This window comes from Rhinolophus sinicus, linkage group LG18, assembly GCF_036562045.2.
Source record: "Rhinolophus sinicus isolate RSC01 linkage group LG18, ASM3656204v1, whole genome shotgun sequence".
NCBI classification, from domain to species: Eukaryota; Metazoa; Chordata; class Mammalia; order Chiroptera; family Rhinolophidae; genus Rhinolophus; species Rhinolophus sinicus.
Window position 1 is genome coordinate 6021280 of NC_133767.1, and position 24507 is coordinate 6045786.

The 24507-nt window shown below is 43.2% G+C and overlaps 1 protein-coding gene across 6 annotated transcripts in view; it reads right to left on the reverse strand.

Annotated features, from left to right (window-relative positions):
* MRTFB (myocardin related transcription factor B) overlaps positions 1–24507 on the reverse strand; it is a 236889-nt gene that overhangs the window by 159933 nt on the left and 52449 nt on the right. For 4 of the 6 annotated variants that reach the window (XM_074322643.1, XM_074322642.1, XM_074322641.1 and 1 more), the window contains exons 1-2: positions 11118–11205; positions 3590–3653 (exon numbers count right to left, since the gene is read on the reverse strand). The gene's annotated coding sequence lies outside the window, so the exon portion shown is untranslated. Of the gene's footprint in view, positions 1–3589; positions 3654–11072; positions 11206–24507 lie in introns of those variants that run through there. The other 2 variants (XM_074322640.1, XM_019750669.2) reach the window with 2 other exon arrangements.

Here is a 24507-nt window from a genome sequence, read left to right on the forward strand (position 1 = left end):
TACTCTGCCACCACAAATTCTGTATATGAAGGCAGAACCACTCCTCTTTCCAACTTTCCAATCAAATAACCACTTACACTGCCAGTTTAAACTTTAAGTTTTATGCCTAAAATAGGAAGAAACTGTCACAAATGCATGAAATCCAACTCATTAAATATGTAACCATGCCTTAAAATCTGTTTTAAAACAGAATAAAAATTTTTATAAATGCAGCTAAGAGGAGAACTAAATGATAAAGTCTTAATTTTAATTGAGACTTCAGTTTAACTACTAGTATTTCCTCACTTTCCAGGAGTATTATTTTTAGAATTAGAATTTTGAAGCAGGGTTTAAAGAAATTAACTCATCAGTGAAACAGAAGATACCAACAAACAAATTCCTATATTGCCACAGAAAAGAGATTCAAGAACCCAGAACTTTGGTTATTTATAAAACAAATACAAGATTATACCATTAGCCATAATGAGGTATCAGAGAGAAAAGTCTACAAAATCTCATTGATTTAGACCCGACTAACAAAGATCCACTAATTTCAAGTCAACCTAGATTTAACTTTGGACTATTAAGGAAAGGGCTGTTAAGCAAATTAAAGTACAAATAAAAATCGCTAGGGAATTATTTAATCTTTCTAAAAATCTTTTACATCCAAATAACTGTTGCTGAAAGACTAGTTAAAACTAGCTCATGCATTCTTTAGAATCCCATATTCCAGTGGAAATAAAATGCATGAAACAAGAGTCCACAACCCTGCTTAAATCTATTAGATAACTTTTCCATCTTTTCTGTTTATTTTGGCTGTGGAAAAACTGGTGTAGCAGTCAGAAAAGCTTAATAGGCAGGATATGGGACAAAGATTTATACATTCTTCTCAATTGCGGGCAATCTACTTCTCTACTTTTATTTTAATAAATGTGAAACCACACAATTAAGATACAACTCAGTTTCTCTCCATTAGAACTAAAAACATATTTTGGGGCATTCACTTTATCCTTGTCTTCAAATAACAAAACTGAAAAATATCCCCATGTCTATAAGATGAAACATAAATCGGATTCTTTAATAAGATCTAGTATCTTACCTAGTTTAGATACTATTTTGCTCTGAACAGCAACAAAACCAAAAAACAAAAACGATTTAAAACAGAGTAGCATATGTGATTCCGAGAAAAAAAAAAAAAAGGGATATAGCCCAAATCAACAGTCTAAACAAAACATCACAAAATGTTATGGTAGCAAGTGTCACTGCAATTACATTTGTCTGTATTTAGGTGCATTTAAAAATCACAAGTGCTGGTTTTCTTCTGCAAGAAATTAAATTTCTTCATTAAAATGAAAGGTATTTCTCATTCACATCTTAATTCTAATTTAGCAATGACAATATACACAGTCAAAAACGACTTGAGTGTCTGCCATGTAGGTGCCAGGTATCATGCTAGGTGCTAGACGTAAGCTGGTGAAAAACCACACTTGGTCCAGCCTCACCAATGTTAATTTGGAGTGAAAAGCACCCACATAAAAGGCAATCTATCTTACAAGAATATGAATTTTATGCCTAGGAAAAAAATAATTTTAAATGGCTTTTTATTAGGTTAAAGAACAAACAGTAGGTCAATGACAAAGCTGGTGTGTTTCTTGTGAGATCTTCCTTAAGTAACCCTTATGTGATCAAAATAAAACCTAAAGCAAACATAAAATTAGAGCTCACATTCATATCAGAAACTGGCAAAATCCTTTGGACAGATGACACAACATCTGATCAATATTCATAGGTTTACATGTGAACACATATTGACGCAATTCACATAACTCAATAATATTCCATGATCACTCAAGTTTGTAAAATCATATTCTGTATGCTATTCTGCAATTGGTATCCATGTTTGAAAGACGTTAAGAAGTTAAAAGTTTTTGGGGCCGGCCGGGTGGCTCAAGCAGTTGGAGCTCCGTGCTCCTAACTCCAAAGGTTGCCAGTTTGATTCCCACATGGGCCAGTGGGCACTCAACTACAAGGTTGCCGGTTCGACTCCGGCAAGGGATGGTGGGCTATGCCCCCTGCAACTAGCAACAGCAACTGGGCCTGGAGCTGAGCTGCACCCTCCACAACTAAGACTGTAAGGACAACTTGACTTGGAAAAGAGTCCTGGAAGTACACACTGTTCCCCAATAAAGTCCTGTTCCCCTTCCCCAATAATAAAAATCTTAAAAAAAAAAAAAAAAGTTGAAAGTTTCTGAAACTTCATTAAGCTCCACTATACATTAATAAAAAACAGGTATTATATACTCTATAGAGGGAAACTTTTTGTATCCAAAATGACTAATTAGTTGTCAATAATTTAAAAATATTTATAATGAGTTATCAGGGAAGTAGACATAAAAACAAAGAACTCAACATATTTCAACATTTTCATGACATTTAAAGTTCAAGACTGTCTCACTTATGCATGAGAATCACAGGTATGTTCTCCAGAAGGAAATTCTTCATAGAAGTAAGAATATCAACTGAAAGGTCTTTGGAAACATAAAAGGTTTATTCCAGTCTATCTCAAAAAGATACAATTTTTCCTCCTATTGGACAGCAAAGATTAAAAAGACTAAAAAACTCAGTGTGGGCAGGGGTATGGAAAACAGGACTCTGCCAGTGATCTGGGTGGGGGTGGGGGGTGGGCAGTGATAAATTGGCCGTCCTTAAACACAACAGTTTAGCCATATGTATCAACACTTCAAATGTGTCTAATCTTTGACTAGGCAGTTATATGTCTAAGAAGATAACTAAGTACAGGAGATAAATAAGTAAAAAGATGATGCAAGTACAGGATTGATCAACACACCATCATCTTATTATCCACTAGAAAACACCTAAATTTTTGTCATCGGAGGAGTGATTAAATAAAGTATGGTGCCCAAAACAATGGCGTATTATGTGGCCAGTAAAATGATCGTGAATTGATTATGCATGGCTTTTACAATCTGTAGAGATGTACAAAACATATTGTTGCATTAAAAAAAAGACTCCCATATATAATGTAAAGCAATTTGTTTAAAGATTTGTATATAAATACTTTTATATCCATAAATATCTAAAGGTATGTTCCCTAAAATATTAATGGCAGTCATTTCAGGGTGGTAGGAGTTGGGTGTTTACTTCGGTCATTATGTTTTTTCATACCGATGGACATTTTTTCTCATTATTATAATAAGAAAATACAACATGTTTTCATTTAAGAAAAAGAAGTATTGCTATCTCACCAAAAGTAACTTCCAATCCCTTCAACTCCCTATTTAAAAGAACAAAATTTTCACTGAATGTTGCAACTACATGTAACTACCAGCCAGCTTATGGGTTTCCACTTGCCAGATCGCTCTCAGTACCTACTCTAAAACACTGAGATACTGGGAATTTAAATGACCTTATTCAAATAGCCCTTGCTTCTGGCATGCAGCCACCTTAAGAACCCCAGGTTCTATGAACTTAAATACTCCTAAAACACTCTCCTCCTCTAACATCTTAAGAAAGCGGGCTATGGAGAGGAATTTTTAAAAACTAGTCAGAAGTTTCTTTTCTTAAAAAAATTAAATCATAAAAAACTTACCTCGGACAAATGTTTAATTCTTTTCCTGTCTTACATTCTCCTTCTTAGCACCTTTATTGTGAACCTGGACAAAAAAACAAACAAACAAACAAAAAGTAAAAATCACTTTTCATTGAATACCTAGTACATGCCAGGCAGGATGGTCAGATAAAGCCTCCTGGAGAACACGGAGTCAGAGATAAATGAGACAGAACAAAACAGAAGTTGTAATGAAATAACTTCTCCTAACTCTCTCAAGGACCTGTGTAAATGACTGCACTCAATGAGCAGGCGCAGAGCCCTGACACAGGTTAATTGGGGGCTGCCAGACTCAACCTCTGTGTCTGAACCCCAGCTCTCCCACTTCCCAGCCTGTGTGCTCTAGAGCGAGTCCCCAGACCTCTCCGTGCCTCGTATTCCCCATCTGAATAGTGACAGCACTCAACTTGTAGGGCTGCTGAAGATTATGTGAGATAATCCCCTTCAGGACTTTATAACACTGCCTGCCACATAATACACGTTCAATGAATGTTAATTATTGCTTTATTATATGCTTTTATATAATCTGCCTCTCATCACTTGTACCACCATTACTGTTATTATTGTTATTATTATTATTGAGAAATGGCATTATCCTTGTCTTCAAGGGGCTTCCAGGGCACTGGGAGAGGTAAGAGCCGCCCAGATGCATAATATACAGCAAAACAAAGATGAGAGTCAATTACTGTTCATTTGTTAACAAATCTGGGCGTCTACTCGTTGCCAGGCATTTTGCTGGCCATTCTCTGTGGACCGGACGGACACAGTTTCTCTCCTCACAGTTTCCAGTCTATCCAGGGCCCCCCTGCAGGACAGATGAGCTACACGGGGAGACCGATGTGTGTTCCTGGCTGTAGGGCGGTGTGTCTGTGAACTGGCAGAGCTGGGGAGCAGAACATTCTAGGTGGAAAGGATGGTGTGACAGGAAACACAGGGCCACCAGGGAATGCTAAATTGCCTCCTTGTCAGGGTACATCCAAGGGACACAAAGCAGGAAGGCTAGAAAGCAGGAGGGGACTCACAGGTGGGGCTGGCTTTGTTCTCTCAATACATTGATTATCCCGCTCAAATGGAACCACTGCAGTTTTAATCTTTTATCTGTTTTAATTTTAATCCTAATATATTTTCATTGTTTTTCTTCATGGTTTCTTTTTTTCTCCTTTTTAAGGTGAGATGGCTAAGAGCAGGAAAAAGATAAAAAGGACAGCAACCTCAACCCAGGCTGGCATTGGTGATGATGGTGGAGGAAGTGGCAATAAGTGATGAGTTTCTCGTGTTTTTCTTTAAATTCTCCCAACATTCTAACAAAGACAGAATTGTTCGTTTTACAGATCAGGAAACTGAGGCTCAGAGAAGTCAAACAGACCCCTTGATGTCCACAGAGCTAGTAAATGCGGACACAGAATTAAACTGCAAGTTTGACATCCACGTCTTTCTTTCTCTTAGGCAAAAATGTACAAGGGATTTTGCAGAATTTAAAGTCTGTCAAAAACTACTTATAACTTCAGGGTATATCAATTTCTGGACTTACGTATAAATAAACAACCTTCATACATACAATCAAAACTACTTAGAAAAAGGAAAAAAGATCTACTTAGAAAGGCAACAAAAAGATACAATACATAAGACAAATTTAACAGAAATGGGCAAAACCTATGAGAAAAACATTAAAATGCTTCAGAAGGGTTCAAGAGTAAAATCACACAAATGAAAATATATACAATGTTCTTGGATCGGAAAATTCAACACCAGAAATATATCAATTCCCCCTATGTTAGTTTATAAATTTAACATGATCTCAATTTTTTTAAGTGTTTTTTTTCTGGAATGAGGCAAAATGATTCTAAAGTTCACATGGAAAAATAAACAAGCGAGAATTGCCAGGAAAATGAAGGGCGACAGGGGAAAACTAGTTTTACAAGATATTAAAACATTTTATAAAACCAATAATGTGTACTGGAGTATGCATAGAAAGACTAATGGAACAGAACAGAAAGTCCAAAGGTGTACCCCAATACATCAGGAAGTTTGGAAGACAATAAAGGTATATTGCATTCTGATATTAATGGGTAAAGATAATTAGTACCCACATGGAAAAAGACAAAGTTGAATCTATACATCACCCCAAACACCAGAATAAATTCTACATGGATCAAAGAGTTAACTGTAAAAATGAAACCATATATGTACTAAAAGAAAACATGAGCAAATTCCAAGTCTTGGAGGCCTTTCTATAATTCAAAATCCAGACACCATAAAAGATTAATATTAACTATCCAAAATTTAAAGATAAAACTGTTAAGCCTGCCCTATACCAAAATACATGAAAGGAAAAAAAATAAGTGACACCTGGGGGAAACTGCAACTGACATCACAAAGAGCTAATCTAATTTACAAATTCTAAGAAATTGATTAGAAAAGAGCAATCCAAATGAAAAATGTGTCAAGTGCAAAGGGCAAGAACAGATAGCTTATAGAAAAAGAAATAGAAACAGGCTCTAAGCATATGAGAAGGTGCTCAGCCTCTTTCATAATCAAAGTGATACACGTTAAAACTACACTGAGTTACCGTTTTTCACCTATCAGACTGCTATAAATCCAAAGGTGGTTAAACACGGTCTGTTGGAGAGGCCATGGGGAAACAGGTATTCTACTGCATTATTTGTGGGAGTTCAAAATGGTACGACCCTGAAGGAGAGCAGCACTGATCAAAATTATAACTGCATTGCTCACTGACCCAGCAATCCTACTTCTGCCAAGATATCCTACATAGACACCTCACATACACGAAATGATGTGTGTGCAAGGCTATTCATGCCAGGTTATCTGCCATTGTCAGAGACTAGGGAAAAACTCGAATGTGCATCAATGAGGGCTAGTTCAATAAACTATGACACAGGCATGCAATGGAATATTCTGAAGCTGTTAAACATTTATTTTCTAATACACTAATATGGGAAGATCCCAAAAGTATATTCCTGAAAATAGCAAGGGGCAGAATAATTTACACAGTATGCTACATTTTATTTAAAAAGGAGAGAGTGCAAACGTACAAGTAGTATACAGGAATTCGTGTCTATCTACACAAAGGAACAACAGACATTAGCAGGAAATAAAGAAGTTTACTGTGGGGCCAGGGGACAGGTTAGACAAGACAAAGTTGTTAGATTCCTTAAAATATGCTGTTTTAATTTTTGAACCATATGAACATTTTATTTATACAAAGGAATTTTAAAGTATTGAAAGTATAACTCAGAAAGAAAAGAAAGAGAACTATCCATAAATCAGAGTCAAAATCCAACAGGCATTTAAAGAGATTTTTTCCTCTGAAATTAGATACTGACAATTTGAATGTGGACAACACTAAAAACTATAAAAGACACTGTAATTATTTTCTTCAACCAAGCTCAAGCATACGGCTACAAAGCTATGAAAAGGTTGTTTGGAGGAGGAGTTAGAACACACGTGGGTGCAATAGAAAGGATGCTTTCGCCTCATGGTTCTCAAACCAGCAGCATCAGCAACACCTGAGACCCTCAGGTGATGAAAATTCCCAGGCCCTCACCCTGCTCTACCAAACCAGAAACTTGGGGAGCAACAGGTAGCAAGCCCTACACTCAAGTCTGAGAGCCCCCACTAAGGTCCAGTGCTTCCCACGCATGCCTGTGCGTGGCGTGGAAGAGCATCTTGTAAAAAGGCAGCTTGACCTTGAGTGGGGCAGGGTGGGCCCCCGAGTCTCATTTCTAACAAGCTCCCGGTGCTGCTGATGCGCTGCTCGTTTGGGGACCACACTCTGAGAAGAAAAGCTAAAGTCCACCTGTGGAATAGGCAAGCAGTCTTCATGTCGCTGAGTTTCCTATGAAACCTGCCCTCAATATAAGATGGAAAAAGCCCTTACACTGGTTTCCTTGCTACCATGTAGCTTCCTCTATAAATTCTGTGCTTAACGCATAGTAAATATATTCTCAAACATATTTCTTACTAAAACATCATCAACAATGAATTGTTGAAATCCAATTTAAGGATGTCCCATTGGAAAACATTTTCATTTATAAGTGGACCTAAGACCCTTCCAGAAGGGAAAAACAAAAAAAAAAAACCATACTCATGCATCTGCCTGGTTATACTGTCTGATTAACTCTACCTTAAACACATTAACCACACCATCTGCTCTCCATGAAAAATCACCAAGCAGTTTGTTTCCTTCTGAACATTTCCCAAAAAATGGGTCTTATATTTACAAACACTGATTCTCCATTTGTTCTACATGGGGGAAATCTTCACAGGAATCTTCTGAGTAAAGAATTCTGCTTTAGGTGGAAGGACCTAGAACTGCTGTGTACGTCCATTTTGCACGTCATCCCTTGGATCAAGTTGTTGGGGTTAAAGATTAATCAATGCGCTGAATTTCTACATATTTCCTATTTCACAGAATCTAAGATGCTGTCGATTTTCAGACACACTGTTTTATGTACCACTAAGAAAAGTTTCCAAGTAAACCATGACATGCCAATTTTAAGACACCATTCCATCTTAGCTATGTATCTTTAAAATCAATGAAACTGCTTAATTATAAATCTCAGAGGTATGTGTACAGTAAATTACTCATTTTCATCCACAGGCATGGATTTTTGCTCATTCAACAATGTATCCTCCATGCCTAAAAACTGGAACAGTTTCCATGTCTGTGCAATTCATATTCTTTGTTTAGTTTTGTACAGATGACTATTTAAAAAAAAAAAAAGTAGTCATTTATCTTAAAAGTAGGTAAAGAAAAAAAAGAAAAAAGGAGTGACCTCTTTTTATCCTGGAATGTGATACTGCTTGCTCAAAGTAATAAAAATTCAGTACTCTCAAATTGGATAATTTTCCAATCCAAAGGTATTCAGTGTATGTACCTCTAGACAACTGTATATTCTTCTATTTTGACAAGTCTTTAATTACATGTTTGTTTCCAAAGTAACTGATGAATAAACAAACATCTTACAGCAAGAAACAATTTATCCATTCAACTTGCTTTGTAGATTTAACAAGTTAAAGAAATTTATAATGTTACACTGTAGCTATTTAATAGTCTGAGTTGAACTTTCTTAACTCAATTTGCGTTTTCCCCTGAAGCAGCATGACTTAACAGAATCTCAAATGAAAAGACAATTTCTAAGGAATCATACCAGGAGGACTGAGGACTCTGTGATTATAGGTCATTATAATTTTCACCTTTGCACACAGCTACATTTTCTAGATTCTCTAATGTGGATATTAGTAAGTAGGAATGAAGGTTATTTAAAAGGTGGTTATAGAGTACTAATTTGTATTTTACTTAACTCAGGCCTTTTTACTTATTCTACACATTATTGCTTTCACTTCCCAACTCCATTCTAATCTCAAACTGCCCACTGATTCAAGGGTTTAGTTGTCAACTTTAACAAGAATTTACATTAAACAGATTTTTCAGACAAAGGGACATAGGGACTAACCTTGTCTCCCACCTGAGATTCCACCTGAGATTGATTACCTGAGATAATCAAAGTGTCACTAGCTTAGAGCCTACATTTTTGGTATGTCAGACACTAAGAATGGGGGGGGGGGGGCACGGAAATCCCAACAAAAATTAAGTGTCAGTTAAATTCTGGCCCCTTTCCTGTAATAATTGAGTGGACAATTGTTCATCAGAGTGGACCTCAAGGGGACTGGTGCTATCTCCTAAGAGACATGCTTAGTTATCAAAGTGACTGAAGGAAAACTTCCGGGACAATGGCCTTCACACAATGAGTGTGACAGACGTACATAATGAAGATTTATCCTGGTCCTGAGACTCTTTTAAATGTCAAGCCAAATTAATCACTATAAATTGGCATTATTTTAGGAACATAATACTGAAACGTTTTCATAGGATATCACGGGGGAAAACCCGAGTAATTCCTGAGAAGGCAGCTAATGTGAGGAAAGTCAGCATTAAAATAACAACATCTGAAAATTAGTGACCATTTCCTCATATGCATGTATTATATGCATAACATATAACTGCAGTGTAATAATACTGAGCATTATCTAAACTAATGAGATACTGGCACTGAATCCTTAAATTACAATCTTGTCAATACTTTATTCATAATTAGAGGTAGGGGTCCAACGTTGTTTTTCAAAGTAGCAGTACCTCAAAGCTTGTGACACAAAAGGTGCCCTACAATGCAGTTTGAAAATATGGCCTCCATGGAGGGATTACATTAATATTATTTGTGTTGGTTGAGATAGTCTGTAATTTATCTTGGCATGTTATCCCTAATTCACCATAGGCCGTATCTCCATTATAATAAACAGGTCACCCCCGACACAAACACTGAGTCCATCTGTATCTCTGGCCCTTCCTTGTTTGAAATGGCACCTGGTATTTTTACTGCTCTTCAATCAAAAGGTACTCATTAGAAGCAGGTGCGAGCACTGCTGCATTACGCTATCCTCCAGCACAGTTGCAGGCGCTACAGGTAAATGATATGGCAATCAATGCATGTCATACATGGTTCTCCTTTTAGTGCCCCCTTGCATTTACTGGAGCATCACACGGATTCTCAATTACGTGCATTTCACGATGACTTTAATAACAGGGCAGTGTAAAGTGGGCTTTACAGACGTTTGCTGCAAAGGGGAGGGGCCTCGGTTCTGACAAGGTTGAGCACGGCTGCTCCCAAGAGTGGAATCACGTGCTTAACAATAATCAAACTTAAAAAGTTTCCTTCGCCCAACTAAGGCAAGCCCTGGGCTCGGTGGCCTGACACCCCACCCCCGGCACACACCGCTGACCTAAGCCCGCTTCTGCTCTCTAACAGGGCCAGACAAGAGTTCTTGACCATTTCGGGATCATGGACCCTTTGGCGAATTTGACAAAAGCCAAGGACTCTCTCCCAAGCAACTCATATGCAATGCTGCATTCATTTTCGGGGGGTAGGGGGATAGGGGCTCCCAGACACGCCCTCTGCAGCCCAATCCAGACCCGAGGAACAGAACGCTAACCCTAAAGCAGCCCTGGGGGTGGGGAGAAGGATGGAGGCGAGGACGGGTGTGGGCGCTGGAGTCCGTGAGCCTGGGGTTTGCACCCCCGTTCCCCTCCCAGCGGTGTGACTGTGGGAAGGCGCTCCACCTCCCGGTGCAGCGCTGGAGTGGAGCCGCGCAAGTGAAGTGCCGGGAATACAGGCAAGGCTCAGACGCTGCCGCCGCAGCCCCGCCGCCCGAGGGAACTGAGGGGGGCCCCGGGTCGCACCCGAGCGCGGGGACTGGCTGCAGGGGGACTGGCCCGGGCGGCCCCGCGGCCCCGGCCCGGCCGCCCCGCCCCGTACGCGCGCGTCCCGGGACGGGGCAGACCCGTGGCTCCGCTGCAGCCGCAGGACGAGCTGAGGCCGCCGCCCCGGACGCGGGCCGCCCGCCCGGCCCGCTCCCCAGCCCGGCCCTCGGTCTTCGCCGCTCTCACCCCCGCCTCGGCCCCCAACGGCCGCCGCCGCCGCCCGCAGCTCACCTCCCCGGCTGCCGCCGTCGCCGCCGCTACCGCCAGCGAGCGCGATCTCGCGAGATTTTATCCCCCTCGGCGCTCCCCCGCCCTCCGGCGGCGCGGCGCGCGCGGACCCCGTCCTGGAACCGGCTCGGCGCGCTCGCCAGCGGCCGCCCCCCGCCTTGGGGCAGGCCTAGCGGTGCTCGCGACCCCGCGCCCCGGTCCCTGCAACCATGTCGCCCACCTCCGGGACAGGGAAGGGTTAAAGACCAGGTGCGAGTCGGGCGCCTGGCTCTCACCTGGCCGCCGGTGCGCGTGCGCAGGCGCGCGCCCGGGGCCCCGACACGGCCGGCCTTTGCCGAGGCTCCGACCGCAGCGGTAACGATAATCCCCGCAGCCGGGGTGGCAGAGCGCACTGCGTGCCCACCGCGTTCACAGCTCCCCTTGCAACAGCCCCCAAGAAATAGGTATTAGCACCCTCCCCATTCCGGAGAGGAAGAAACGGAGGCTTGGCAAGGTGAAGTCACTCGCCCCAGGTCACACGGCTGGGAATTGGCATCCGGGGTTGTCTGACTCCCAAGCCAAAGACAGCCCCATTTTCCCGCCTCTTGACAAGCCCCAGGCCCTGGCCCTGGCCCTGCTTTCGCTGAGGGCGCCTAGTCTCAGCCCCAGGCTTGACTTCCCTCCCAAGGTGAGAGGAGGTGCTCCACTAGCTGGTCAGCTGCCACAAGCCTTCTGGTTTTAGGGAGCTGCTGTCAGGAAAATGCTTCTCTCTCTTTACACGGACTTCCTAAGGCCTCCCTGTGTAAGGCCCTGAAAACCATGTGACTATATCGGATTCTGTCTCCTCTTCAGACCAGTGGCGTTTTCAGGGTAGAGCCCAGTAGGATGGGACACGGGACATAGAACCAGAACGTGCATGAGAGTAGGGGGTTCAGAGAACCGTGTCATTTCTTCCTAAAGGTAAAATCTTAACACTATATACAGTAATCTCCCCTTATCCAGGGCTTTGGTCTCTACAGTTTCAGTCAGCTGTGATCAACCGCAGTCTGAAAATATTAAATGGAAAATTCTAGAAGTCATTCATAAGTTTTAAAGTGTGCACCATTCTGAGTGGTGTGACGAAATCTCGAGCCTTCCAGCTCTGTCCCCACCAGGACGTGAATCATCTCTGTGCAGCATTTCTACACCGTATGGGCTCCCCTCCTATTAGTCACTTAGCAGCCGCCTCTGTTATCACCTCAACTGCCTCAGGATCACAGTGCTTATGTTCATATCTCCCTTATTTTACTTTATCATAGGTATGGATGGATGGATGGATGCATAGGAAAAAACAGTATATATAGGGTTCAGTACTATCTGAGGTTTCAGGCACCCACTGCGGGCCTTGGAATGTATTCCCTGCAGATAAGGGGGGGCTACCATAATGGTTTCTAAAGAAGAGGGGCTAGCATGTATTGAGGGCATTTCAAGGTCATTACCAATAGTCTTCCAAGTTAAGTCACAGAAAAATGGAGATTCAGGGAGATGAAGAAATTGGCCTAAGGTTCCAGAGTGAGACAGGACTTGAACCTGAATCCGAGTCCAGACCCTAGTACTGTCTTACATAAAGGTCCCAGGGACTAGCATGAACGGGGTGGTCCGGGCTAACAAGCTGCTGTGAAATCAAGACTCTTGGAGGGTCTCTAGCTATCCTGTCCCTACGCAGCCAGCAAAATCTGCATGGGCTACCCAGGCCACATGACAGTCACATCAATGTTAGCAAACGTTGGCCTGCCCACCCTCCACACCTGTCACAATGTCACTCTCAAAACAATGTCACTCTCAAAGGCCAGCAGTCATGTGTGTCCCTCCATGTAAAAGCATCACTCAGACCACCTGATGGAAGGAGTAAGGAAGGGAAGTCACACGTGATGGGCAGCTGCAGGGTGTCCATACTGCTCCCGGTGCCATCCATTCCTTAACTCACTTAGTCCTCCCAATAACCTCATGTGGAAGGTACAGCTGTACCCATTTTAGAGTGAAGACAATCAAGGAACTAAGAGGGGAGAGAACTTGCCAAGGGTACGTACTTGGTAAGTGGGAGGGCTGGGGTTCCATCCCATGTTAGTCTGTCCCCAAATCCACATGCTTTGACCTCAGTGACCAACAGTTCTTCCTTACCCCCCAAAGCCTATGTCTTCAGGAAACTGAAAACCTAGAAATCCCCTGAGGCCAGGACTCCAGTCTAAGATACCATATGTTCTCCTTCAGGTGGACTGTGCCTCAGTATTCTCATCTAAAATAAGGATCTAAATGGGTTGTTGCAAGGGTTAACCACGTGAACAGATGTGACGCTTGTAGAAAAGTGCCTTGCACATATGAAGCTCTCAGTACATAATAGCTATTAATATCACGGGTGGGATGTCTGTGATATTTTTTATTCTTTCTTCATCTTCCAATATAAACTCCAAATCAAGTTGGAGGATATGACCTTATCTGTTCAGGCATGGGAATAAAATTAGTTTCTAGCATACGGGAAACAATAAGTGCTCTTTAATGAACAAAATTACCCCCATGCTTCCTCCTGATCGTGGAAAAAGACCAGACTCTTCTGAAGCTCTTCCCAGTTTCCTGGGTGACTGGCAGCCAGTTTTATAAAAGGCTCCCCTGATATAGGAAAAGCCACCCAAATGTTTTTAACTTGTTGGCAAAAAAAAAAAAAAAAAAAATTCAGCTGAAACTTCTTAAGAGAATTTTGGCGAGGCTGGGGGGTTACTATAACTACAGTGACGTGATGGAGGGGAAAGTTTTTATAGGAATTTAAGCTGCCACCACCGTCAAGCCATGGCACCCCAAGGTAAGGTTTCTCCCCTGACACAAGGCGTACCACAGGTTCCTATCAATGCCAGTGGCTCACTGTGGCAGCGAGCCTCATCGTGCGAGGGGTGCACATAATAGGATCCATTGAAGGCATTATCGTTTGACAAACAAAACAGAAAAAAACTGGGGTGATTCTAATATGCCCACCTCTAAGGGCTTAATGTACGGTTCCCAAACAATGCTTTTAAAATGTCTTTTGAGCCAAGAGGGATTTTATAAATGCCTCTAATGGGATTTGTTTAATGCTCATTCATTCCATATAAATTTATTAAGTACTTATGAGCCAGTTACTGTGTCAGTAGCTATGATCAAGACAAGCAGTCCAAGTTCTCACCATATTTATGGCCTGGAGGGAGAGAGAGGTGTTAATTAAATGAGTGAAATTAGTTAATTGAAATGTTATGGGATAAGTAGAATGGTGCATCACAGTAAACTGGGCGAGGAGGAGAGGGCAGAGAACATTCTAGAGCTAGGGACGGCACGGATCAGCCAGGAGAAGGTGAGTGATGGGGGCTGGGAAGGCAGGAGGATGGCGAGGCCTTAGGAGGTATCTCAGACATGTATGCACCCTGAGTACATGGGGAGAGGGGAGAGAACCCAGTGGTCCCCACATGCCCATTCTGCCCCGTTGGCAATCCAAGCTCATTATGGAGTCCCACCAGTGCTTGGTCAAGGATGGCCAGGTTGTAGTGACATAGCTGTCCGATCTCTAGCCGATCTGTATTTGAGGAAACCACACTTTATAAGTCCCCAGAGCGGACATCACGATGCAAATCTCGTGCCTCCTTTGCAACTAGGACGACGGATATGACATAGGCTGTGTCGGCCAGAGGCACCGCATGAGACTAAATCCGATCATGAGCCTTGGTTCTGTTGATGTGACCAGTGGCCAAAGCAGCCAGCTTTGAGGATGGCAGTCGCAGGGCTGAGCTTCCAATGGAGAAGCCGCACGGGTGCTGACGGCAGCGGCGGTTGCAATGAGGGCAGGCTCAGGCAGGATGGTGGTTAGCTCATCGGGCCAGGCCCGCAGTGTGGTTTGGGGCATTTTTCCTAGAAGCTTAGCCTTAAGTTCCTTTCTCCAGCCCTCCCAACAATTCTGTGGGATATCTAACATCCTTTATTACATTCCCCATTCTGCCTAAACCAGCTAACGTTTCCACCAAGATCGCTGACCCCTCACAGGCCAAAGCCAATTGGAGCCAACGAGGCTTGGAGAGGCTAACTAGGGGCAGTGGCAGGGAAGCTTTCTTTGCTGTAAGACAGAGCCCGAGGAAGCCAGCGCTCTCTCCCTGTCTGACCGTGACCTCAGGTGCCATCAATGGCTTTTCCCTCAACTATGGGTAAGACAGGCCCTGCACCACAGAGAGCAGAGCAGAGAAACCAAAAGATCCTGAGTCCTTAACTACATCACTGAGCGGCTGGACTGACCCCAGACATACCAGGCCCTGGGCATCCCCTTCCCTGAGCGAATGCATGTGGTTAAATCAGCTTGAGTTGGCTTCTCCATTCCCTGCAGCCCAAACACTCACAGTGGTGCAGGGAGGGAGGAAGCAACTTATGAGGAACAGGCGTGTACCATTCCTGGCTGTGTCAGGAGCCGCCACAAATCCTGGGCAACCTTTTACATCTATATCCCTCCCCAAACACACACACACACACACACACACACACACACACACACACACTCACAATATCAATACCACTCAGATAAGCCCTACCTGGCTTCAAACAGTTCGTTCCAGACAACACTCCCTTCCTTAGCCCTTCCCATCTTTTGACCATCTCTTTGACGGGCAAAAAGGTGGTTCTGTTACTTGCCCAGCTCACACATCTGGTAAGTGGCACAGCGGAAGGTCTGGAGGCAATCCAGATGCTAGGCTTTTAACCACTAAGTTTAACGCCATGCACCATCTTGCCTCATTACATTAAAAAAAAAAAAAATTATGGCCTTGAACCAGGAAAAAAATAGAAAAAGAGCTCAAAGCCAGTTCTGTATTTGCTCTCTGGCCTTGAGCAAGCTTCTTTAGTCTCAATTTGAAATGAAAATGAAGTAGATGGTGCCAGCTTCAGAGTCTGGCAGTCATCTGTGCTGTTCGCCCATGGCTTCTGGCTTCCCACCCCCTGGGCAGGATTGTACTTCCTGGTCCACTTGGGTGGAGTCACGTGACTAGTCCTAGCCCAGGAGTGTGAATGGGGGGAGTATGTGTGACTTCTGGGCCACTGCTCTGTTGAGCTGAGGCCCCAGCCAATCCATCGTGGACATAAAATATGGGCAAAAAAAAACCCCCAAACATTTATTTTAAGCCACTGAGAGCTGGGGGTTGACAGTTGTCATCACATGTACTAGCCTGTCTCAATTAATACATATAGTCTGGTGACTTGCTCACTTATTCACTCAACAAACACTTTCCTGCTGCGGTTCAAATCCCAGCTGGACAAGAGAGAAAGCTCAAGGCTGCAGGCCTGAAGATTCTAGCTCGCTTTGTCTGGCATGAGGTCCAGACCTCTACATGTTGAGCATTTCTGAACCACTGGCAAGCCTGAGCCCCTTGCATAGCTACTGGCCCACCAGGTGATGGTAGAGTAGGAGAGGGTCCCTACCTTTGAGAGCCACATAGGCTGGGGACAACAGGCACAGAGATAGAAAAATTACAATGCGAACATGGTTAGTGATCTGACGTCGGTGAAATTGAGAATATATAGGAGCGTTACAAGCTATAAAGCTATACGTGTGATAGAAAGTAGACGGCCATCCTGGTACATTCATTCATCAACTCGGGGACCCAAGGCCAGGTACCTGGGCTCTCTGAGCCTCCATTTCCTCATCCTAACTCACATAGCATTTCATTTGTCTCTCTTTTCCAAATATGAGAATTGAAACTCAGAAAAGTTCTAAAACGCAGCCCGTGGTCACACAGCTAGTATGTGGCTGAACTGGAATTCACCCCAGGTCCTTCTGTATCTACAGCCCACGTTCTAAAACACTGAGTTTAGCTGGTCCATGCAAGGCGCTTGCTTCTCTCTCCAGCTACAGCTCTTGTCTAACCCCTTCCCCTACAACCTCATCTTCCAGCCACACCATGCTATTCATCCCTCCGTGCTTTCGTTCATGCTGGTCCTTCTCTGTCATACCTTCCCTGCATTCCTACTGCCCTGCCTCCAAACACTGGCCAAATCCTTGGCTGCCCATTGGACGGCCCCATCCTTGGTGTAGTGACCATCCCCCACAGTGTGGTCCTGTGAATGGCCCTGCCTGTGCCCCCTCCACTAGACTGCAGCCTTGTAGGAGGCGGGGCCTTGGGTTCCTTCCTCTGGACCATCTGACCAATACTGTGCACACCTGTGCGAAACCATCAGCCACGGCTACCTGAACAACCAGCTCAGCAAAACCAAAGCCCTACCGCTTACAAGACGGACTCTCCCCAGAAGACCACATAGCAAAGTTTTTCGGAAAGGGTTCAGGATGGTAATCCAGCCCTCACCGCTTTGTCGCTTTGCGACCCCAAGCAACAGACAGTTTCTCAGATGTAGAATGGGACTAACAACAGCACCTGCTTCACACAATGGTGAGAATTCAATGAGATATGATGAGTACAGTAAAAGTATGCATACTGCCTGCCTTATCAGGAAGAACTGACTGAAATTGCAGCCACCTTTGTGGTCATCATTGCTGTCGTCTCCTTCTTATTAGTATTATTGCTACTATTCAGCATGTCCCCACAGCCATCATTATTACTCACCACATGCTCCCTCCCTTCCTGCCAGCCCTATGTGACTTGGCTAAGCGTTCCTTCCAAGAAAGGAGAGTACTCTTGGAATTCTTGAAATGGGTTCTTCATTGTCTGATTAATGGTTCAGTACCCACGATGATTCTGCACACCCAAGGTCCCCAGGAAGCTGCCCAGTTGGCTCCCCAGGAAGTTTGTGGCTGCCAAGACCTTTCCATCCAGGCTTCCTGGATACGGCTAAGAAAATATGGGCTCTCCTGAGATTCTCTCTCTCACTGACTTGACATCATCTCATTCTAGGGTGTTCTGGGTTCATTCCTGGGGGCCACCTGTCTATAGGAGTGGCAGAATCCCATAAAAACAAGCTTGTGAGCTTCTGGAATCATTGATAACAGTAAAAGGAATAATACCTGGAACGAGCTTATTTCTTGTTTCCTGGAGGGAGCTAAAAGAGTCAGGCTTTTGAGTTTCAAATAATAAATGCTCCATACGTCATCAGAGAGAGCAACTCTTGCCCTTCCTAACTTCTCTCTCACACATCCGGAGCATGGTGGGCAAAATTTGGTTTTTCAGTATAGCACTCCCTGAGGTGTCATGCTGAACAGCTCCAAGCTGCTAGGAAAGGACAGAAGAACAGAAAACTCCCCCAAGAACAGGGAACCGAAGAGAAAAACCAATCCTCCAACAACAAAATAAAGGAAAACGTAAACTCGGCTTTTCGGATTGAAAAGATTCTGGAGACACAGCTGTGAAGGGTTTCTCCTAGGACCTACTTTTCGGTGAAAATTTATAGAGTCTGTGGAAAGGGAAATAAAGATAGGAAGTCAGAGGGAAAGGGAATAACATGTATACTGGGAAAGGGAGGAGGCAGAGATCAGTGAGCAGATAAGGAGGCAGCCAGCAAGAAGCAAGGTGCTTCCAGGAGCAAGGAGAGTGGTCCAGAGGAGAGGACCACTGGGTGAGTTTTCTCCAGGGGGACAGAGCAGAGAACAGGCAAACCTTCCCCCCCGCCCCCCCAGAATCATGTTGATACAGAACTGTTCAAATAAATTAGTATTCCCATCTCAAATGACTCATTTGGCTGGAACAATGAGCTCACATTCCAGAGCCTTCCGCTGACCCTCATGCAACCCACTGCCAATAAAATATAAAGTGTGCAATTAGTACTTTTTACATTCAGAAGGTCCATGAAATCTGCTGCGTTCTCTTGTGTCTAGCTTCTGACGGCAACATCTAGCATGTAATGTCGTAGTCTCACATGAGCCATTTCCAGGTGAGAAAGGATGAGAGGAAGGACGAGATGGAAAGATTTTTAATGATTTGTCAAGATTTAAGGATCAGCTCTTCAATTAAAAAACAAACAAAGATAAATAGGGAAATTTACAAATAAAAAGGGAGGCAAGACTTGGCCTTAGGGTGATAAATTGAAACCAGGAGTATTTTGGTATGAAAAACTAAAGTTTTTTTAAATATATACAGAGACAGATACAGATATAAATATACTAGATGTGTATATACATGGGTATGCATGGATTGGTATATGTAATATATCTCCAAGCTCTGAACACTGAGGGCCTAGATGCAAGAGCTTCCCAGCAGCAAGGAGCACACACCACCCAGATGTGGGTTTCTAAACTCCAGTCTCTAATAAAAGGGACCAGGGCTCCTTAGAGAAGAAAGAGGCTGATTCCAGGGCTGGGGCAGGGAAAGCACAAGATAAGTCTGGAACATCTTGTGGTGTCAGAAGTAAAGAAGTGCTCCTAAGGGAAGGGGACGTGTTCAAAGGACCTACTAGCCAATGCAAGATGCTCTGAATGGTCACGGCTGGAACCATCTGAGCAAGATAATAAGGATAGTATTGGATTCCAAGCCATAGACTAAAATAAATACCCATGAGTCCATATTAATTATAGACGTCACATTAATTAAGTGATTGAGGTTAATATCACCAGTAATAAGTCATATTGCTAGGACTTTTTTAATTGGTAAGATTTGATGAGAAGGGCGCTTCACCTCTGTCTTCCCCAGAACCCATGGTATCAGGAGAAAACACTAGCGAAACCCAAACTGAGAGGCATTCTACAAAATACCTGACCAGTATTTTTATTATTATTATTATTATTATTATTATTATTATTACATATATTAAAGTCATGAAAGACAAGAAAAGACTGAGGAATCATCACAGAATTGGAGGAGACTAAGAGGAGATATGACTAAATGCAGTGTGGGATCCTGGACAGAAAAGGACATTAGAGGAAAATACTGGTAAAATCTGAAGTCTATGGGTTAGTTAACATTGTACTCACGTGAATTTCTTAGTTTTGATAATTGTCCTGTAGTTATAAAAGACACTAACATAGGAGACGCTGGGTGAAGAGTACATTGAAATACTCCGCTGTGTTTCTAACTTTTCTGTAAGTCTAAAATTCTTTTAAAATAAAAAGTTTTTAGAAACGAGGTGCTAAATTTTCCTAGTTATTGCTGATAGAATTTTCTAGGAGCAACCTGGAAACCATCCATTCTGAAACTGGTATACTTACTAACCACTGTTACCCCAGTAACTTTAATTAAAACAAACAAACAAACAAAAAACTGGTATAGGTAGTGAGGTCCTTATGAGCTATCCATTTCTTGGGAGAGGGACGTGTGGGGGGTTTCATTCAACAACAACTGTCTATGGAGACATAATGGTGAACAGGAGACATGGTTCCCATCCTCAGAGAGCTTACTATCTAGGGGAGGAGAACAGACCAAAAATAAAGTACAAACGATAAATAATTGTGAGTTGTAACGGCCCTGAGGTTGAGACCTAAAGAATGGAAGGAGCTAATATACCAAGAACAGGAGAAGAAACCCGAACAGAGGGAACAACATGTGCAAAGAAAGCCCCGAGCCAGGAAAGCACTCAGCGTGCTGGAATAAACGGGGCACAAGTCACCAGGAATACTAGGCCACACGCATACACAACCACGTCTGCTACCGCCGCGCTTCATGTGGCCCTCCCAGCAGTGGACTCCCAGGTGAATGAACCCACCAGCATCGCCAGCACCAGTACAAATCCTCTCTAAGTGGTAATAACACAACGGAATGTAATGACACGCTATGGTCTCAATGTTTGTGCCCCCCCAGCCCCAAATTCAGATGTTGAAACCTAATTTTCCATGTGATGATATTAGGAGGTGGGCCTTTTGGGAGGTGATTAGGTCACAAGAGGAGAGTGGCGCCTCATGAATAGGATTAGTGCTCCTATAAAAGAGATCCCACAGAGCTCCCTCGCCAGCTCTGCCATGTGAGCACACAATGAGTAGATGGCCATCTATGTATAAATCAAGATGCAGGCCATCATGAGATACCCATTCTGCTGGCGCCATGATCTTGGACTCGCAGCCTCCAGACTTGTGAGAAAGAAATGCTTGTTGTTTATGAGCCACCTGCTCTATGATCTTTTCCTCACAGCGGCCCCCATGGGCTAAAGACGCCATGCCAGTACTCCACGGTGGTGTGAGGCCGTGTGGCACGGCTCACATCAGTGGGGAAATTATGAGACATGCCGCTCTTTTCCCCTTGCAAAACCTGAGCACAGAGGAAGAGACATTCATGAGAAAGGAGACATGCAAAGGGGCATCCAGAGCAGACTTTGAAATTGGAGGATTGAGAAGAAATGAGTTGTTCTGATAAGAAAAAAAAAATGGAGAAGAATATGTGGGGGTGGGGAGAAGAAAAGAAGGAAGAAAGGGAAGCATGTTCAGGAAGATGCTAATGCTCATTTGTAAGTTGTGTGCATTGAACACTTTTTCCAGGCCCTTGTAAAGTCTACCGCATGCTCAGGTCTGGTGTGTATCTGTGCACGTGCCTGACTATGCATGCGTGTGGGTGTGTCTGTGTGTCTGAGTGTGTCTGTGAACGTTTCTAAGTTTGTATAACATGGGCCAGTTTGTGCTTGGGTATCCATTTTTATGTGCCTCTGTTTGTGAGTTTGTGTCTGTATCGGTGGCTCTCTGTCTATATCTGGGTGGGTGTGTGTGTGTCTTTGTCGTTGTGTGTGTTGGAAATCACAGCGGGGACTGAATGCCTGCAGAGTCAAGACAAATGAATTGCCAGGAGAGCCAGCGGGAGAAGGAGAAGTCTGCACAGAGACAGGAGGAAGTCAGGGTCAGGTGACAGTGAGAATGGAAGGCCCTAGGAATTCGATGACATCTTTCCAAGGACTTTGGAATTTCCCTAGGAATTGGAATGCAGTGGGGGTGGCAAGTCAGGTCAGTATTATCTAGAAACTTCAAAGAGCAGGGCAACCCACCCCCAAATTGGAACCAGGCTTCCAGTGTGTTATCTCCATTCTGTAGCTGAGCAAACCGAGTCATACATTTTGAGTCTCAAGGCCAGGACTTTCCAAAGACTGAAGAGAAATACCCACTGCTGAGGTTCCAGGGGCGGTGGGTGGACAGACCCTTGGCTGAAAACACTGAATTGCAGAGTGAAAAAAAAAAAAAATCATCCCTCTTTCAATTTGTTTTCAATCCTTCTGCAGAGAAAGTCTCTTGTTGGTGCTACTCTATCTTGAACACCTCTGTAACACTTAAAATTAAACTATATTTTTTAAGTTATCCATCAAGAGTGTCCCAGATTCAGGCACACTGACTGGAACACATTCTCTGATGACTGTCGATAACCACAACTCTGCAGATACGTGATGTCATAAGAGCAGGAAACCCCACAAAACAATTCTAGTGCCATTCTTTAGCTAATTGGCTGTCATATCAACACAAATGTGACGGCATGGAAGACATTTTTCTGTTTGGTAGACATCTTCATTTTTGCCAACTATTTTTGGGAGTAAAATACGAAGTGTTCAACTCGTTAGCAACTAATATTGAAGCCTCCTGAGCTTTGAAAAGCGTTGACGCTTTTGTGATAGTAATAGAGGTGTGCTCAGGAGAGGTCTTTTGTTTGTTTTCTGGCTTTTCTTTTATTTGGCAAAAATCCAAACCTATAGAAAAATTGCAAGAACAGTACAATCAACTCATTTTCTTCACCTAGATTCACCGACTGTTTCCATTTTTGCCACATTTGCTTTCTTGGTGTGTGTCTGTATATGTGAATAAGTGTATGTGTATATACACACTTACACATGTGTACACATGATATACACACATGTACGTATATACACGATATAGACACACACATATAAATATATATATATATATATATATATATATATATATATATATATATATATACAAATACAGAAACCCATATACACACACTATTCTAAAAGCATTTGAGAATAAATTGCCAATATCATGATCTTTTACTCCTAAAGACTTCATGTATCTCCTAAGAACAAGGATATTTCCTCACATAAGCACAGTAGTTACTAAATTCAGGCAATGCCCTACTGATACCATGCCAGTACCTAACATGTAGTCCATATTCAAAGTTTGCCGATTGTCCCAATGAAGACATTTCAGTAGTTTTTGTTTTTCTGATCCAGGATCCAGTCCAGAATTATACTGCGTTATTCTGTCATAGTCTGATTTAATCTGAAACAGTTCCTCGGTGTTTCTTAGTCTTCCGTGTCATTGAACAGAGCCCCTTCATAACAGAGGGCAACTCAGAGCTTCGAACTGGGAACAATATGCAGCTAGAATATATCTGGCTTTTGTTTTCTGAGTGTTTATCTTCCCAAGTATCTTCTATTTATGGCAAAGTGACACTAGTTTTTTATTTATGGTAGTGATACATGGTTTCTCTAAAATGTTGTAGATTTAAAAAGTGAACGAATTTAAAGGGAAATACTATGGAAATAATAGAACAGGTATGTAGATCTACTCCAGATCCTCTCAACCTCACTGCTGCTGGTGTTTGGGGCCGATGATTGTGTACTGTGAGCAGTACAAGGTGTGATCAAAAGACACGGTGAATGTTTAAATCAAAAAAATGTATTACAGTAAAAGACATATTGCCATTGATCCCCCTCAAAACACTCCCCCTCTCTTCGAACACACTTATCCCATCGTTCTGGCCACTTTCTGAAGCACTTCTGGAAGTCCTCTTTCATGTCTTTACTTCATCCTGCATCATGACAACGCTCCGTGTCACCCTTCGCTTCTGCTACGGCAATTTCTGTCAAACACAAACATTATGGTGTGTCCTCATCCACCTTTTTCACCGGATCTGGCACCGTGTGACTTCAGGCTCTTCCCCAAAGTCAAAATGACCATGAAAGATAAATGTTTTGAATCTATTCAGGACGTCAAGGCAGCCATGACAGCGCAACTAAAGACACAAAAGAGGACTTCCAGAACTGTTTCAGACAGTGGCAAGAATGATGGGATAAGTGTGTTCTAAGTGAGGGGGAGTACTTTGAGGGGGATTAATGGCCATGTGTCTTTGACTGTAATAAATTTGTTTTAAACATTCACTGTATTTTTCGATCACACCTCGTAGTATGTTTTAGCAGCATCTCTGAGCTCTACCCACTACCCACTAGATGCCAGAAGCATCCTTCAGTTGTGACAACCAGAAATGTCTCCAGACACTGCCAAATGCCTCCTGGGAGGCAAATTCTCTTGGTTAAGAGCCCAAAACCGTGATAGTGGAATGCGAGTGGCCGGAGTTTGGGAACTCTGGAGTAGCTGCTCTCACCTCTGTCCTCCTGTTCAGCTCAAGTGGCGTTTACCAAGTGCTGCCACGTGCCTGGCCCTGCGCTAGGTAGTGGGCAGACAGACATCAGCACGACACGGTCCAGCTCTCCAGGAGCTGCTCTGAAACAAAAAGGGGGCAGAGGACATCCAAGAGGCAGAAAAAGTAACCCCCCGGAGAAG